Genomic DNA, 17677 nt, shown 5'->3' on the forward strand with positions numbered 1-17677 from the left:
TTTATTGTTTATTTGTTTATTTCTTTTTAGTTTTGCTCGTCTCTTGTGTTTAAATGACTGAAGCATACAATCTTCACAATCGGAGCCTAAAGCTAAAAAGCTTACAGCACCTAGTGTTCCCTGGCAGTCTCCATTGCAAGTACTAACTAAGCCCACTAGATCGGGATTTGTAAGAGTGCTACGGCCATAAGCAATGACTGTTGGCTGTTAGAGGACTGTTCTAAGAGTAACTCTTGTTACAGAGCTGCTTGTAAACTAAAAAGCCTCACAACTCCAATTAAAATGATTGGCTTTCCAGTGTTTCTTGTTTATTTGTTTTTTTATTTGTTTGTTTATTTTTTAATCATTTATTGTTTATTTGTTTATTTCTTTTTAGTTTTGCTCGTCTCTTGTGTTTAAATGACTGTAGCATACAATCTTCACAATCGGAGCCTAAAGCTAAAAAGCTTACAGCACCTAGTGTTCCCTGGCAGTCTCCATTGCAAGTACTAACTAAGCCCACTAGATCGGGATTTGTAAGAGTGCTACGGCCATAAGCAATGACTGTTGGCTGTTAGAGGACTGTTCTAAGAGTAACTCTTGTTACAGAGCTGCTTGTAAACTAAAAAGCCTCACAACTAAAATTAAAATGATTGGCTTTCCAGTGATTTTTGTTTATCTCTTTTTTTATTTGTTTGTTTATTTTTTAATCATTTATTGTTTATTTGTTTATTTCTTTTTAGTTTTGCTCGTCTCTTGTGTTTAAATGACTGTAGCATACAATCTTCACAATCGGAGCCTAAAGCTAAAAAGCTTACAGCACCTAGTGTTCCCTGGCAGTCTCCATTGCAAGTACTAACTAAGCCCACTAGATCGGGATTTGTAAGAGTGCTACGGCCATAAGCAATGACTGTTGGCTGTTAGAGGACTGTTCTAAGAGTAACTCTTGTTACAGAGCTGCTTGTAAACTAAAAAGCCTCACAATTCCAATTAAAATGATTGGCTTTCCAGTGTTTCTTGTTTATTTGTTTTTTTATTTGTTTGTTTATTTTTTAATCATTTATTGTTTATTTGTTTATTTCTTTTTAGTTTTGCTCGTCTCTTGTGTTTAAATGACTGTAGCATACAATCTTCACAATCGGAGCCTAAAGCTAAAAAGCTTACAGCACCTAGTGTTCCCTGGCAGTCTCCATTGCAAGTACTAACTAAGCCCACTAGATCGGGATTTGTAAGAGTGCTACGGCCATAAGCAATGACTGTTGGCTGTTAGAGGACTGTTCTAAGAGTAACTCTTGTTACAGAGCTGCTTGTAAACTAAAAAGCCTCACAACTCCAATTAAAATGATTGGCTTTCCAGTGTTTCTTGTTTATTTGTTTTTTTATTTGTTTTTTTTTTTAATCATTTATTGTTTATTTGTTTATTTCTTTTTAGTTTTGCTCGTCTCTTGTGTTTAAATGACTGTAGCATACAATCTTCACAATCGGAGCCTAAAGCTAAAAAGCTTACAGCACCTAGTGTTCCCTGGCAGTCTCCATTGCAAGTACTAACTAAGCCCACAAGATCGGGATTTGTAAGAGTGCTACGGCCATAAGCAATGACTGTTGGCTGGTCTAAGAGTAACTCTTGTTACAGAGCTGCTTGTAAACTAAAAAGCCTCACAACTCCAATTAAAATGATTGGCTTTCCAGTGTTTTTTGTTTATTTGTTTTTTTTATTTGTTTGTTTATTTTTTAATCATTTATTGTTTATTTGTTTATTTCTTTTTAGTTTTGCTCGTCTCTTGTGTTTAAATGACTGTAGCATACAATCTTCACAATCGGAGCCTAAAGCTAAAAAGCTTACAGCACCTAGTGTTCCCTGGCAGTCTCCATTCCAAGTACTAACTAAGCCCACAAGATCGGGATTTGTAAGAGTGCTACGGCCATAAGCAATGACTGTTGGCTGTTAGAGGACTGTTCTAAGAGTAACTCTTGTTACAGAGCTGCTTGTAAACTAAAAAGCCTCACAACTCAAATTAAAATGATTGGCTTTTCAGTGTTTCTTGTTTATTTCTTTTTTTATTTGATTGTTTATTTTTAATCATTTATTGTTTATTTGTTTATTTCTTTTTAGTTTTGCTCGTCTCTTGTGTTTAAATGACTGTAGCATACAATCTTCACAATCGGAGCCTAAAGCTAAAAAGCTTACAGCACCTAGTGTTCCCTGGCAGTCTCCATTGCAAGTACTAACTAAGCCCACTAGATCGGGATTTGTAAGAGTGCTACGGCCATAAGCAATGACTGTTGGCTGTTAGAGGACTGTTCTAAGAGTAACTCTTGTTACAGAGCTGCTTGTAAACTAAAAAGCCTCACAACTCCAATTAAAATGATTGGCTTTCCAGTGTTTTTTGTTTATTTGTTTTTTTTTATTTGTTTGTTTATTTTTAATCATTTATTGTTTATTTGTTTATTTCTTTTTAGTTTTGCTCGTCTCTTGTGTTTAAATGACTGTAGCATACAATCTTCACAATCGGAGCCTAAAGCTAAAAAGCTTACAACACCTAGTGTTCCTTGGCAGTCACCATTGCAAGTACTAACTAAGCCCACAAGATCAGGATTTGTAAGAGTGCTACGGCCATAAGCAATGACTGTTGGCTGTTAGAGGACTGTTCTAAGAGTAACTCTTGTTACAGAGCTGCTTGTAAACTAAAATGCCTCACAACTCAAATTAAAATGATTGGCTTTCCAGTGATTTTTGTTTATTTCATTTTTATTTGTTTGTTTATTTTTTAATCATTTTTTGTTTATTTGTTTATTTCTTTTTAGTTTTGCTCGTCTCTTGTGTTTAAATGACTGTAGCATACAATCTTCACAATCGGAGCCTAAAGCTAAAAAGCTTACAGCACCTAGTGTTCCCTGGCAGTCTCCATTGCAAGTACTAACTAAGCCCACTAGATCGGGATTTGTAAGAGTGCTACGGCCATAAGCAATGACTGTTGGCTGTTAGAGGACTGTTCTAAGAGTAACTCTTGTTACAGAGCTGCTTGTAAACTAAAAAGCCTCACAACTAAAATTAAAATGATTGGCTTTCCAGTGATTTTTGTTTATCTCTTTTTTTATTTGTTTGTTTATTTTTTAATCATTTATTGTTTATTTGTTTATTTCTTTTTAGTTTTGCTCGTCTCTTGTGTTTAAATGACTGTAGCATACAATCTTCACAATCGGAGCCTAAAGCTAAAAAGCTTACAGCACCTAGTGTTCCCTGGCAGTCTCCATTGCAAGTACTAACTAAGCCCACTAGATCGGGATTTGTAAGAGTGCTACGGCCATAAGCAATGACTGTTGGCTGTTAGAGGACTGTTCTAAGAGTAACTCTTGTTACAGAGCTGCTTGTAAACTAAAAAGCCTCACAATTCCAATTAAAATGATTGGCTTTCCAGTGTTTCTTGTTTATTTGTTTTTTTATTTGTTTGTTTATTTTTTAATCATTTATTGTTTATTTGTTTATTTCTTTTTAGTTTTGCTCGTCTCTTGTGTTTAAATGACTGTAGCATACAATCTTCACAATCGGAGCCTAAAGCTAAAAAGCTTACAGCACCTAGTGTTCCCTGGCAGTCTCCATTGCAAGTACTAACTAAGCCCACTAGATCGGGATTTGTAAGAGTGCTACGGCCATAAGCAATGACTGTTGGCTGTTAGAGGACTGTTCTAAGAGTAACTCTTGTTACAGAGCTGCTTGTAAACTAAAAAGCCTCACAACTCCAATTAAAATGATTGGCTTTCCAGTGTTTCTTGTTTATTTGTTTTTTTATTTGTTTTTTTTTTTAATCATTTATTGTTTATTTGTTTATTTCTTTTTAGTTTTGCTCGTCTCTTGTGTTTAAATGACTGTAGCATACAATCTTCACAATCGGAGCCTAAAGCTAAAAAGCTTACAGCACCTAGTGTTCCCTGGCAGTCTCCATTGCAAGTACTAACTAAGCCCACAAGATCGGGATTTGTAAGAGTGCTACGGCCATAAGCAATGACTGTTGGCTGGTCTAAGAGTAACTCTTGTTACAGAGCTGCTTGTAAAATAAAAAGCCTCACAACTCCAATTAAAATGATTGGCTTTCCAGTGTTTTTTGTTTATTTGTTTTTTTTATTTGTTTGTTTATTTTTTAATCATTTATTGTTTATTTGTTTATTTCTTTTTAGTTTTGCTCGTCTCTTGTGTTTAAATGACTGTAGCATACAATCTTCACAATCGGAGCCTAAAGCTAAAAAGCTTACAGCACCTAGTGTTCCCTGGCAGTCTCCATTCCAAGTACTAACTAAGCCCACAAGATCGGGATTTGTAAGAGTGCTACGGCCATAAGCAATGACTGTTGGCTGTTAGAGGACTGTTCTAAGAGTAACTCTTGTTACAGAGCTGCTTGTAAACTAAAAAGCCTCACAACTCAAATTAAAATGATTGGCTTTTCAGTGTTTCTTGTTTATTTCTTTTTTTATTTGATTGTTTATTTTTAATCATTTATTGTTTATTTGTTTATTTCTTTTTAGTTTTGCTCGTCTCTTGTGTTTAAATGACTGTAGCATACAATCTTCACAATCGGAGCCTAAAGCTAAAAAGCTTACAGCACCTAGTGTTCCCTGGCAGTCTCCATTGCAAGTACTAACTAAGCCCACTAGATCGGGATTTGTAAGAGTGCTACGGCCATAAGCATTGACTGTTGGCTGTTAGAGGACTGTTCTAAGAGTAACTCTTGTTACAGAGCTGCTTGTAAACTAAAAAGCCTCACAACTCCAATTAAAATGATTGGCTTTCCAGTGTTTCTTGTTTATTTGTTTTTTTATTTGTTTGTTTATTTTTTAATCATTTATTGTTTATTTGTTTATTTCTTTTTAGTTTTGCTCGTCTCTTGTGTTTAAATGACTGTAGCATACAATCTTCACAATCGGAGCCTAAAGCTAAAAAGCTTACAGCACCTAGTGTTCCCTGGCAGTCTCCATTCCAAGTACTAACTAAGCCCACAAGATCGGGATTTGTAAGAGTGCTACGGCCATAAGCAATGACTGTTGGCTGTTAGAGGACTGTTCTAAGAGTAACTCTTGTTACAGAGCTGCTTGTAAACTAAAAAGCCTCACAACTCCAATTAAAATGATTGGCTTTCCAGTGTTTCTTGTTTATTTGTTTTTTTATTTGTTTTTTTTTTTTAATCATTTATTGTTTATTTGTTTATTTCTTTTTAGTTTTGCTCGTCTCTTGTGTTTAAATGACTGTAGCATACAATCTTCACAATCGGAGCCTAAAGCTAAAAAGCTTACAGCACCTAGTGTTCCCTGGCAGTCTCCATTGCAAGTACTAACTAAGCCCACAAGATCGGGATTTGTAAGAGTGCTACGGCCATAAGCAATGACTGTTGGCTGGTCTAAGAGTAACTCTTGTTACAGAGCTGCTTGTAAACTAAAAAGCCTCACAACTCCAATTAAAATGATTGGCTTTCCAGTGTTTTTTGTTTATTTGTTTTTTTTATTTGTTTGTTTATTTTTTAATCATTTATTGTTTATTTGTTTATTTCTTTTTAGTTTTGCTCGTCTCTTGTGTTTAAATGACTGTAGCATACAATCTTCACAATCGGAGCCTAAAGCTAAAAAGCTTACAGCACCTAGTGTTCCCTGGCAGTCTCCATTCCAAGTACTAACTAAGCCCACAAGATCGGGATTTGTAAGAGTGCTACGGCCATAAGCAATGACTGTTGGCTGTTAGAGGACTGTTCTAAGAGTAACTCTTGTTACAGAGCTGCTTGTAAACTAAAAAGCCTCACAACTCCAATTAAAATGATTGGCTTTCCAGTGTTTCTTGTTTATTTGTTTTTTTATTTGTTTGTTTATTTTTTAATCATTTATTGTTTATTTGTTTATTTCTTTTTAGTTTTGCTCGTCTCTTGTGTTTAAATGACTGTAGCATACAATCTTCACAATCGGAGCCTAAAGCTAAAAAGCTTACAGCACCTAGTGTTCCCTGGCAGTCTCCATTGCAAGTACTAACTAAGCCCACTAGATCGGGATTTGTAAGAGTGCTACGGCCATAAGCAATGACTGTTGGCTGTTAGAGGACTGTTCTAAGAGTAACTCTTGTTACAGAGCTGCTTGTAAACTAAAAAGCCTCACAACTCCAATTAAAATGATTGGCTGTCCAGTGTTTCTTGTTTATTTGTTTTTTTATTTGTTTTTTTTTTTTAATCATTTATTGTTTATTTGTTTATTTCTTTTTAGTTTTGCTCGTCTCTTGTGTTTAAATGACTGTAGCATACAATCTTCACAATCGGAGCCTAAAGCTAAAAAGCTTACAGCACCTAGTGTTCCCTGGCAGTCTCCATTGCAAGTACTAACTAAGCCCACAAGATCGGGATTTGTAAGAGTGCTACGGCCATAAGCAATGACTGTTGGCTGGTCTAAGAGTAACTCTTGTTACAGAGCTGCTTGTAAACTAAAAAGCCTCACAACTCCAATTAAAATGATTGGCTTTCCAGTGTTTTTTGTTTATTTGTTTTTTTTATTTGTTTGTTTATTTTTTAATCATTTATTGTTTATTTGTTTATTTCTTTTTAGTTTTGCTCGTCTCTTGTGTTTAAATGACTGTAGCATACAATCTTCACAATCGGAGCCTAAAGCTAAAAAGCTTACAGCACCTAGTGTTCCCTGGCAGTCTCCATTCCAAGTACTAACTAAGCCCACAAGATCGGGATTTGTAAGAGTGCTACGGCCATAAGCAATGACTGTTGGCTGTTAGAGGACTGTTCTAAGAGTAACTCTTGTTACAGAGCTGCTTGTAAACTAAAAAGCCTCACAACTCCAATTAAAATGATTGGCTTTCCAGTGTTTCTTGTTTATTTGTTTTTTTATTTGTTTGTTTATTTTTTAATCATTTATTGTTTATTTGTTTATTTCTTTTTAGTTTTGCTCGTCTCTTGTGTTTAAATGACTGTAGCATACAATCTTCACAATCGGAGCCTAAAGCTAAAAAGCTTACAGCACCTAGTGTTCCCTGGCAGTCTCCATTGCAAGTACTAACTAAGCCCACTAGATCGGGATTTGTAAGAGTGCTACGGCCATAAGCAATGACTGTTGGCTGTTAGAGGACTGTTCTAAGAGTAACTCTTGTTACAGAGCTGCTTGTAAACTAAAAAGCCTCACAACTAAAATTAAAATGATTGGCTTTCCAGTGATTTTTGTTTATCTCTTTTTTTATTTGTTTGTTTATTTTTTAATCATTTATTGTTTATTTGTTTATTTCTTTTTAGTTTTGCTCGTCTCTTGTGTTTAAATGACTGTAGCATACAATCTTCACAATCGGAGCCTAAAGCTAAAAAGCTTACAGCACCTAGTGTTCCCTGGCAGTCTCCATTGCAAGTACTAACTAAGCCCACTAGATCGGGATTTGTAAGAGTGCTACGGCCATAAGCAATGACTGTTGGCTGTTAGAGGACTGTTCTAAGAGTAACTCTTGTTACAGAGCTGCTTGTAAACTAAAAAGCCTCACAATTCCAATTAAAATGATTGGCTTTCCAGTGTTTCTTGTTCATTTGTTTTTTTATTTGTTTGTTTATTTTTTAATCATTTATTGTTTATTTGTTTATTTCTTTTTAGTTTTGCTCGTCTCTTGTGTTTAAATGACTGTAGCATACAATCTTCACAATCGGAGCCTAAAGCTAAAAAGCTTACAGCACCTAGTGTTCCCTGGCAGTCTCCATTGCAAGTACTAACTAAGCCCACTAGATCGGGATTTGTAAGAGTGCTACGGCCATAAGCAATGACTGTTGGCTGTTAGAGGACTGTTCTAAGAGTAACTCTTGTTACAGAGCTGCTTGTAAACTAAAAAGCCTCACAACTAAAATTAAAATGATTGCCTTTCCAGTGATTTTTGTTTATCTCTTTTTTTATTTGTTTGTTTATTTTTTAATCATTTATTGTTTATTTGTTTATTTCTTTTTAGTTTTGCTCGTCTCTTGTGTTTAAATGACTGAAGCATACAATCTTCACAATCGGAGCCTAAAGCTAAAAAGCTTACAGCACTTAGTGTTCCCTGGCAGTCTCCATTCCAAGTACTAACTAAGCCCACAAGATCGGGATTTGTAAGAGTGCTACGGCCATAAGCAATGACTGTTGGCTGTTAGAGGACTGTTCTAAGAGTAACTCTTGTTACAGAGCTGCTTGTAAACTAAAAAGCCTCACAACTCCAATTAAAATGATTGGCTTTCCAGTGATTTTTGTTTATTTCTTTTTTTATTTGTTTGTTTATTTTTTAATCATTTATTGTTTATTTGTTTATTTCTTTTTAGTTTTGCTCGTCTCTTGTGTTTAAATGACTGTAGCATACAATCTTCACAATCGGAGCCTAAAGCTAAAAAGCTTACAGCACTTAGTGTTCCCTGGCAGTCTCCATTCCAAGTACTAACTTTTTTGATCCTTCGTGGGTCACTAGGCGACGCTTATGGTGAAGGAGTTTACTGCTAAGCTGTCGGTAGTGGGATGTTAAGAGAGCACTCTCCCACAGCAGTTTACATTGGACTCTATGGAGCTCTGTAGGCAGTGAAAGGAAAACGGGGTCAAAGGTCATGAAGCGGGTGGGCTATCGGCCCATAAATTCACGTGGTGGGACCGTGGACTCTCGGGTCTGCCCGTTTGAATTCTGGTGTCTCTAGCTCGAAAACTGACCGTGTGACAGCAGTTTTAAAGTTTGACAAAAGTTTATGGACATTTTCCCATTCATTCCTATGGGAGAAAAGATGAAAATTCAAAGGCTTACTGTGCGAAAACTATGCAACTTTTCCAAAAGCTGTATACAAGCCCGCATCCCACAGGGAAGCTCTACGAAACAAACTTTGAACGGAGTCGATATCTCGAAAACTGTGGGCTGAGTTAACCGGACAAGAATGAACGATCCTCAGAATGAAGGGCAGCAAACGTAACACTAGAGGTCTGCATTTCCAGGAGGAAACGCGAGATGTTGCGCCGCCTAAACCCCTGCCCCCCGATCCGCGTCTTTCCCGCTTAAAGCGAGGTCCTCGATACGGTAAACCCGCGTGGGTCACTAGGCGACGCTTATGGTGAAGGAGTTTACTGCTAAGCTGTTGGTAGTGGGATGTTAGGAGAGCACTCTCCCACAGCAGTTTACATTGGACTCTATGGAGCTCTGTAGGCCGTGAATGGAAAACGGGGTCAAAGGTCATGAAGCGGGTGGGCTATCGGCCCATAATTTCACGTGGCGGGACCGTGGACTCTCGGGTCTGCCCGTTTGAATTCTGGTGTCTCTAGCTCGAAAACTGACCGTGTGACAGCAGTTTGAAAGTTTGACAAAAGTTTATGGACATTTTTCCATTCATTCCTATGGGAGTAAGGATGAAACTTCAAATGCTTACTGTGCGAAAACTATGCAACTTTTCCAAAAGCTGTATACAAGCCCGCATCCCACAGGTAAGCTCTACGAATGAAACTTTGAACGGAGTCGATATCTCGAAAACTGTGGGCGGAGTTAACCGGACAAGAATGAACGATCCTCAGAATTAAGGGCAGCAAACGTAACACCAGGAGGAAACGCGAGATGTTGCGCCGCCTAAACCCCTGCCCCCCGATCCGCGTCTTTCCCGCTTAAAGCGAGGTCCTCGATACGGTAAACCCGCGTGGGTCACTAGGCGACGCTTATGGTGAAGGAGTTTACTGCTAAGCTGTCGGTAGTGGGATGTTAAGAGAGCACTCTCCCACAGCAGTTTACATTGGACTCTATGGAGCTGTGTAGGCCGTGAATGGAAAACGGGGTCAAAGGTCATGAAGCGGGTGGGCTATCGGCCTATAGTTTCACGTGGTGGGACCTTGGACTCTCGGGTCTGCCCGTTTGAATTCTGGTGTCTCTAGCTCGAAAACTGAGCGTGTGACAGCAGTTTGAAAGTTTGACAAAAGTTTATGGACATTTTCCCATTCATTCCTATGGGAGTAAAGATGAAACTTCAAATGCTTACTGTGCAAAAACTATGCAACTTTTCCAAAAGCTGTATACAAGCCCGCATCCCACAGGTAAGCTCTACGAAACAAACTTTGAACGGAGTCGATATCTCGAAAACTGTGGGCGGAGTTAACCGGACAAGAATGAACGATCCTCAGAATTAAGGGCAGCAAACGTAACACTAGAGGTCTGCATTTCCAGGAGGAAACGCGAGATGTTGCGCCGCCTAAACCCCCGCCCCCCGATCCGCGTCTTAAAATGTTGAAAAGACAGCCAGTATATTGTGAATGAGGTATTCTTAAAAAATTCCACCTTAAGAAACCCTGGATAATTAAGACGTCCCCCTTAAAATGACCTTTAAAGTGTTAGACACTGCCTATGTATGTCTGTCCTTCATACCTCTCCCCCTCGGTCTCTGCCTCTGCCCCTCCCCCTCCCCCCTCTGTCTCTCTCACACGCACGCTCACAGAATACAACTGACAGACTCACGATTCAATGAATTTCGACCGGGGAGCACCCTCCAAAAAATCACCCGTAGCTCGAAAACTTTTCCCAACCAAAATTGAACGAAGCATACCGTAGCGACAAGGAGAGTCTTGTGCTCGAGATGGTGTAAAAATTTTTGCACTTTGAGCGAGATTTGATGGTGTAATTACGAGTTAAAAACAGGCAAAGTTTTGAAAATCTGCGTGCCGAGCCGCTCTTAAAATACATTGAGCTCTATGGGAGGAAAACCCTCCCAAGTGTCAAACAAAAATTCATAACTCAAGAACGGTATTATCAAACCGTCTGAAACTTACAAGTTTGAGAAAGGGGACATTTCTCTACCATTTAAAATTTAAATGAAGTCTGTAGGTGAAAGTATAAGGAAGTTATGGTGAAATGTTCGGCAGAAAATTGAAAAAGAAAAAAAATAATTTCAATGGGTTCCTATGGGAGCGTACCCACCCTCCGAACAAATGCTTATAGCTCGGAAAGTTTTCCCCACATCACTTAACCGTATATACCGTTGCGACAAGGAGAGTCTGGGGATCGATATGGTATAAAAAATTTGCAGATTAAGTGAGAATTGAGCATGTTATGACGAGTTAAAAACAGGAGAAAATTTTAGAAACCGCACTCTGAGCTGCTCCAAAAATACATTGAACCCTATGGGAGCCGAAACCCTCCCTAGTGCCGAACAAAAATTCATAACTCAAAAACCGTATTTTCAATAATGTTCAAATTTAGAGGTCTTAGAAAGGACAAGTTTCTCTACCATTTAAAATTTAAGTGAAGTTTCTAGGTGAAAGTATGAGGAAGTTATGGTGAATTGTTCGGCTGAAAAGTGAAAAAACGGCTTTTTGCCACTGAAACTACAGTGGATGACATCACCCCCACTCTAAGAGCCTCCCATTGAAATGAATGGAGGGATTTTGAAGGAGGAAAAGAAAGGGAAGGATGAGTGCAAAAATTCCGAAAACGGAAGTGATGGGAGCCGGTACGCCCGGGTCCGACCGTCTGAAATCCCGTGTCCGTAGCTTGAAAAATGACCGAGTTAGAGCACTTTGAAAATTAATTCCATAGAAATGACTGGGGAAAAACGGAGCGATAAACGAGTGTAGCGGACGAACGAGTGCGGGTATCGGAAAGCTGTATACAAGCCCACATCGTCGCTATAGGACGCACGATTTCCAGGTGGAACGGAGTCGATAGCTCGAAAGCTGCGGGACTAGTTAGGCGGACAAGGAAACGCGGAATAATAAGAATAATAATAATAATAATAATAATAATAATAATATGACTTAAGAAGAACAATATATTGCGCGCTGCTGAAGCAGCTTGCGCAACATAATAACTAGAGGTCTGCATTTCCAGGAGGAAACGCGAGATGTTGCGCCGCCTAAACCCCCGCCCCCCGATCCGCGTCTTTCCCGCTTAAAGCGCGGTCCTCGATACGGTAAACCCACGTGGGTCACTAGGCGACGCTTATGGTGAAGGAGTTTACTGCTAAGCTGTTGGTAGTGGGATGTTAAGAGAGCACTGTCCCACAGCAGTTTACATTGGACTCTATGGAGCTGTGTAGGCCGTGAATGGAAAACGGGGTCAAAGGTCATGAAGCGGGTGGGCTATCGGCCTATAGTTTCACGTGGTGGGACCTTGGACTCTCGGGTCTGCCCGTTTGAATTCTGGTGTCTCTAGCTCGAAAACTGAGCGTGTGACAGCAGTTTGAAAGTTTGACAAAAGTTTATGGACATTTTTCCATTCATTCCTATGGGAGTTAAGATGAAACTTCAAATGCTTACTGTGCGAAAACTATGTAACTTTTCCAAAAGCTGTATACAAGCCCGCATCACACAGGACAGCTCTACGAAACAAACTTTGAACGGAGTCGATATCTCGAAAACTGTGGGCGGAGTTAACCGGACAAGAATGAACGATCCTCAGAATGAAGGGCAGCAAACGTAACACTAGAGGTCTGCATTTCCAGGAGGAAACGCAAGATGTTGCGCCGCTGAAACCCCCGTCCCCCGATCCGCGTCTTTCCCGCTTAAAGCGAGGTCCTCGATACGGTAAACCCGCGTGGGTCACTAGGCGACGCTTATGGTGAAAGAGTTTACTGCTAAGCTGTCGGTAGTGGGATGTTAAGAGAGCACTCTCCCACAGCAGTTTACATTGGACTCTATGGAGCTCTGTAGGCCGTGAATGGAAAACGGGGTCAAAGGTCATGAAGCGGGTGGGCTATCGGCCCATAGTTTCACGTGCTGGGACCGTGGACCCTCGGGTCTGCCCGTTTGAGTTCTGGTGTCTCTAGCTCGAAAACTGACCGTGTGACAGCAGTTTTAAAGTTTGACAAAAGTTTATGGACATTTTTCCATTCATTCCTATGGGAGAAAAGATGAAAATTCAAATGGTTACTGTGCGAAAACTATGCAACTTTTCCAAAAGCTGTATACAAGCCCGCATCCCACAGGGCAGCTCTACGAAACAAACTTTGAACGGAGTCGATATCTGGAAAACTGTGGGCGGAGTTAACCGGACAAGAATGAACGATCCTCAGAATGAAGGGCAGCAAACGTAACACTAGAGGTCTGCATTTCCAGGAGGAAACGCGAGATGTTGCGCCGCCGAAACCCCCGTCCCCCGATCCGCGTCTTTCCCGCTTAAAGCGAGGTCCTCGATACGGTAAACCCGCGTGGGTCACTAGGCGACGCTTATGGTGAAAGAGTTTACTGCTAAGCTGTCGGTAGTGGGATGTTAATAGAGCACTGTCCCACAGCAGTTTACATTGGACTCTATGGAGCTGTGTAGGCCGTGAATGGAAAACGGGGTCAAAGGTCATGAAGCGGGTGGCCTATCGGCCCATAATTTTACGTGGTGGGACCGTGGACTCTCGGGTCTGACCGTTTGAGTTCTGGTGTCTCTAGCTCGAAAACTGACCGTGTGACAGCAGTTTGAAAGTTTGACAAAAGTTTATGGACATTTTCCCATTCATTCCTATGGGAGTAAAGATGAAACTTCAAATGCTTACTGTGCAAAAACTATGCAACTTTTCCAAAAGCTGTATACAAGCCCGCATCCCACAGGTAAGCTCTACGAAACAAACTTTGAACGGAGTCGATATCTCGAAAACTGTGGGCGGAGTTAACCGGACAAGAATGAACGATCCTCAGAATTAAGGGCAGCAAACGTAACACTAGAGGTCTGCATTTCCAGGAGGAAACGCGAGATGTTGCGCCGCCTAAACCCCCGCCCCCCGATCCGCGTCTTTCCCGCTTAAAATGTTGAAAAGACAGCCAGTATATTGTGAATGAGGTATTCTTAAAAAATTCCACCTTAAGAAACCCTGGATAATTAAGACGTCCCCCTTAAAATGACCTTTAAAGTGTTAGACACTGCCTATGTATGTCTGTCCTTCATACCTCTCCCCCTCGGTCTCTGCCTCTGCCCCTCCCCCTCCCCCCTCTGTCTCTCTCACACGCACGCTCACAGAATACAACTGACAGACTCACGATTCAATGAATTTCGACCGGGGAGCACCCTCCAAAAAATCACCCGTAGCTCGAAAACTTTTCCCAACCAAAATTGAACGAAGCATACCGTAGCGACAAGGAGAGTCTTGTGCTCGAGATGGTGTAAAAATTTTTGCACTTTGAGCGAGATTTGATGGTGTAATTACGAGTTAAAAACAGGCAAAGTTTTGAAAATCTGCGTGCCGAGCCGCTCTTAAAATACATTGAGCTCTATGGGAGGAAAACCCTCCCAAGTGTCAAACAAAAATTCATAACTCAAGAACGGTATTATCAAACGGTCTGAAACTTACAAGTTTGAGAAAGGGGACATTTCTCTACCATTTAAAATTTAAATGAAGTCTGTAGGTGAAAGTATAAGGAAGTTATGGTGAAATGTTCGGCAGAAAATTGAAAAAGAAAAAAAATAATTTCAATGGGTTCCTATGGGAGCGTACCCACCCTCCGAACAAATGCTTATAGCTCGGAAAGTTTTCCCCACATCACTTAACCGTATATACCGTTGCGACAAGGAGAGTCTGGGGATCGATATGGTATAAAAAATTTGCAGATTAAGTGAGAATTGAGCATGTTATGACGAGTTAAAAACAGGAGAAAATTTTAGAAACCGCACTCTGAGCTGCTCCAAAAATACATTGAACCCTATGGGAGCCGAAACCCTCCCTAGTGCCGAACAAAAATTCATAACTCAAAAACCGTATTTTCAATAATGTTCAAATTTAGAGGTCTTAGAAAGGACAAGTTTCTCTACCATTTAAAATTTAAGTGAAGTTTCTAGGTGAAAGTATGAGGAAGTTATGGTGAATTGTTCGGCTGAAAAGTGAAAAAACGGCTTTTTGCCACTGAAACTACAGTGGATGACATCACCCCCACTCTAAGAGCCTCCCATTGAAATGAATGGAGGGATTTTGAAGGAGGAAAAGAAAGGGAAGGATGAGTGCAAAAATTCCGAAAACGGAAGTGATGGGAGCCGGTACGCCCGGGTCCGACCGTCTGAAATCCCGTGTCCGTAGCTTGAAAAATGACCGAGTTAGAGCACTTTGAAAATTAATTCCATAGAAATGACTGGGGAAAAACGGAGCGATAAACGAGTGTAGCGGACGAACGAGTGCGGGTATCGGAAAGCTGTATACAAGCCCACATCGTCGCTATAGGACGCACGATTTCCAGGTGGAACGGAGTCGATAGCTCGAAAGCTGCGGGACTAGTTAGGCGGACAAGGAAACGCGGAATAATAAGAATAATAATAATAATAATAATAATAATAATAATAATATGACTTAAGAAGAACAATATATTGCGCGCTGCTGAAGCAGCTTGCGCAACATAATAACTAGAGGTCTGCATTTCCAGGAGGAAACGCGAGATGTTGCGCCGCCTAAACCCCCGCCCCCCGATCCGCGTCTTTCCCGCTTAAAGCGCGGTCCTCGATACGGTAAACCCACGTGGGTCACTAGGCGACGCTTATGGTGAAGGAGTTTACTGCTAAGCTGTTGGTAGTGGGATGTTAAGAGAGCACTGTCCCACAGCAGTTTACATTGGACTCTATGGAGCTGTGTAGGCCGTGAATGGAAAACGGGGTCAAAGGTCATGAAGCGGGTGGGCTATCGGCCTATAGTTTCACGTGGTGGGACCTTGGACTCTCGGGTCTGCCCGTTTGAATTCTGGTGTCTCTAGCTCGAAAACTGAGCGTGTGACAGCAGTTTGAAAGTTTGACAAAAGTTTATGGACATTTTTCCATTCATTCCTATGGGAGTTAAGATGAAACTTCAAATGCTTACTGTGCGAAAACTATGTAACTTTTCCAAAAGCTGTATACAAGCCCGCATCACACAGGACAGCTCTACGAAACAAACTTTGAACGGAGTCGATATCTCGAAAACTGTGGGCGGAGTTAACCGGACAAGAATGAACGATCCTCAGAATGAAGGGCAGCAAACGTAACACTAGAGGTCTGCATTTCCAGGAGGAAACGCAAGATGTTGCGCCGCTGAAACCCCCGTCCCCCGATCCGCGTCTTTCCCGCTTAAAGCGAGGTCCTCGATACGGTAAACCCGCGTGGGTCACTAGGCGACGCTTATGGTGAAAGAGTTTACTGCTAAGCTGTCGGTAGTGGGATGTTAAGAGAGCACTCTCCCACAGCAGTTTACATTGGACTCTATGGAGCTCTGTAGGCCGTGAATGGAAAACGGGGTCAAAGGTCATGAAGCGGGTGGGCTATCGGCCCATAGTTTCACGTGCTGGGACCGTGGACCCTCGGGTCTGCCCGTTTGAGTTCTGGTGTCTCTAGCTCGAAAACTGACCGTGTGACAGCAGTTTTAAAGTTTGACAAAAGTTTATGGACATTTTTCCATTCATTCCTATGGGAGAAAAGATGAAAATTCAAATGGTTACTGTGCGAAAACTATGCAACTTTTCCAAAAGCTGTATACAAGCCCGCATCCCACAGGGCAGCTCTACGAAACAAACTTTGAACGGAGTCGATATCTGGAAAACTGTGGGCGGAGTTAACCGGACAAGAATGAACGATCCTCAGAATGAAGGGCAGCAAACGTAACACTAGAGGTCTGCATTTCCAGGAGGAAACGCGAGATGTTGCGCCGCCGAAACCCCCGTCCCCCGATCCGCGTCTTTCCCGCTTAAAGCGAGGTCCTCGATACGGTAAACCCGCGTGGGTCACTAGGCGACGCTTATGGTGAAAGAGTTTACTGCTAAGCTGTCGGTAGTGGGATGTTAATAGAGCACTGTCCCACAGCAGTTTACATTGGACTCTATGGAGCTGTGTAGGCCGTGAATGGAAAACGGGGTCAAAGGTCATGAAGCGGGTGGCCTATCGGCCCATAATTTTACGTGGTGGGACCGTGGACTCTCGGGTCTGACCGTTTGAGTTCTGGTGTCTCTAGCTCGAAAACTGACCGTGTGACAGCAGTTTGAAAGTTTGACAAAAGTTTATGGACATTTTTCCATTCATTCCTATGGGAGTTAAGATGAAACTTCAAATGCTTACTGTGCGAAAACTATGTAACTTTTCCAAAAGCTGTATACAAGCCCGCATCACACAGGGCAGCTCTACGAAACAAACTTTGAATGGAGTCGATATCTCGAAAACTGTGGGCGGAGTTAACCGGACAAGAATGAACGATCCTCAGAATGAAGGGCAGCAAACGTAACACTAGAGGTCTGCATTTCCAGGAGGAAACGCGAGATGTTGCGCCGCCTAAACCCCCGCCCCCCGATCCGCGTCTTTCCCGCTTAAAGCGAGGTCCTCGATACGGTAAACCCGCGTGGGTCACTAGGCGACGCTTATGGTGAAGGAGTTTACTGCTAAGCTGTTGGTAGTGGGATGTTAAGAGAGCACTCTCCCACAGCAGTTTACATTGGACTCTATGGAGCTGTGTAGGCCGTGAATGGAAAACGGGGTCAAAGGTCATGAAGCGGGTGGGCTATCGGCCTATAGTTTCACGTGGTGGGACCTTGGACTCTCGGGTCTGCCCGTTTGAATTCTGGTGTCTCTAGCTCGAAAACTGAGCGTGTGACAGCAGTTTGAAAGTTTGACAAAAGTTTATGGACATTTTCCCATTCATTCCTATGGGAGTAAAGATGAAACTTCAAATGCTTACTGTGCAAAAACTATGCAACTTTTCCAAAAGCTGTATACAAGCCCGCATCCCACAGGTAAGCTCTACGAAACAAACTTTGAACGGAGTCGATATCTCGAAAACTG

This window comes from Hoplias malabaricus, chromosome 12 (assembly GCF_029633855.1).
Source record: "Hoplias malabaricus isolate fHopMal1 chromosome 12, fHopMal1.hap1, whole genome shotgun sequence".
NCBI lineage: Eukaryota > Metazoa > Chordata > Actinopteri > Characiformes > Erythrinidae > Hoplias > Hoplias malabaricus.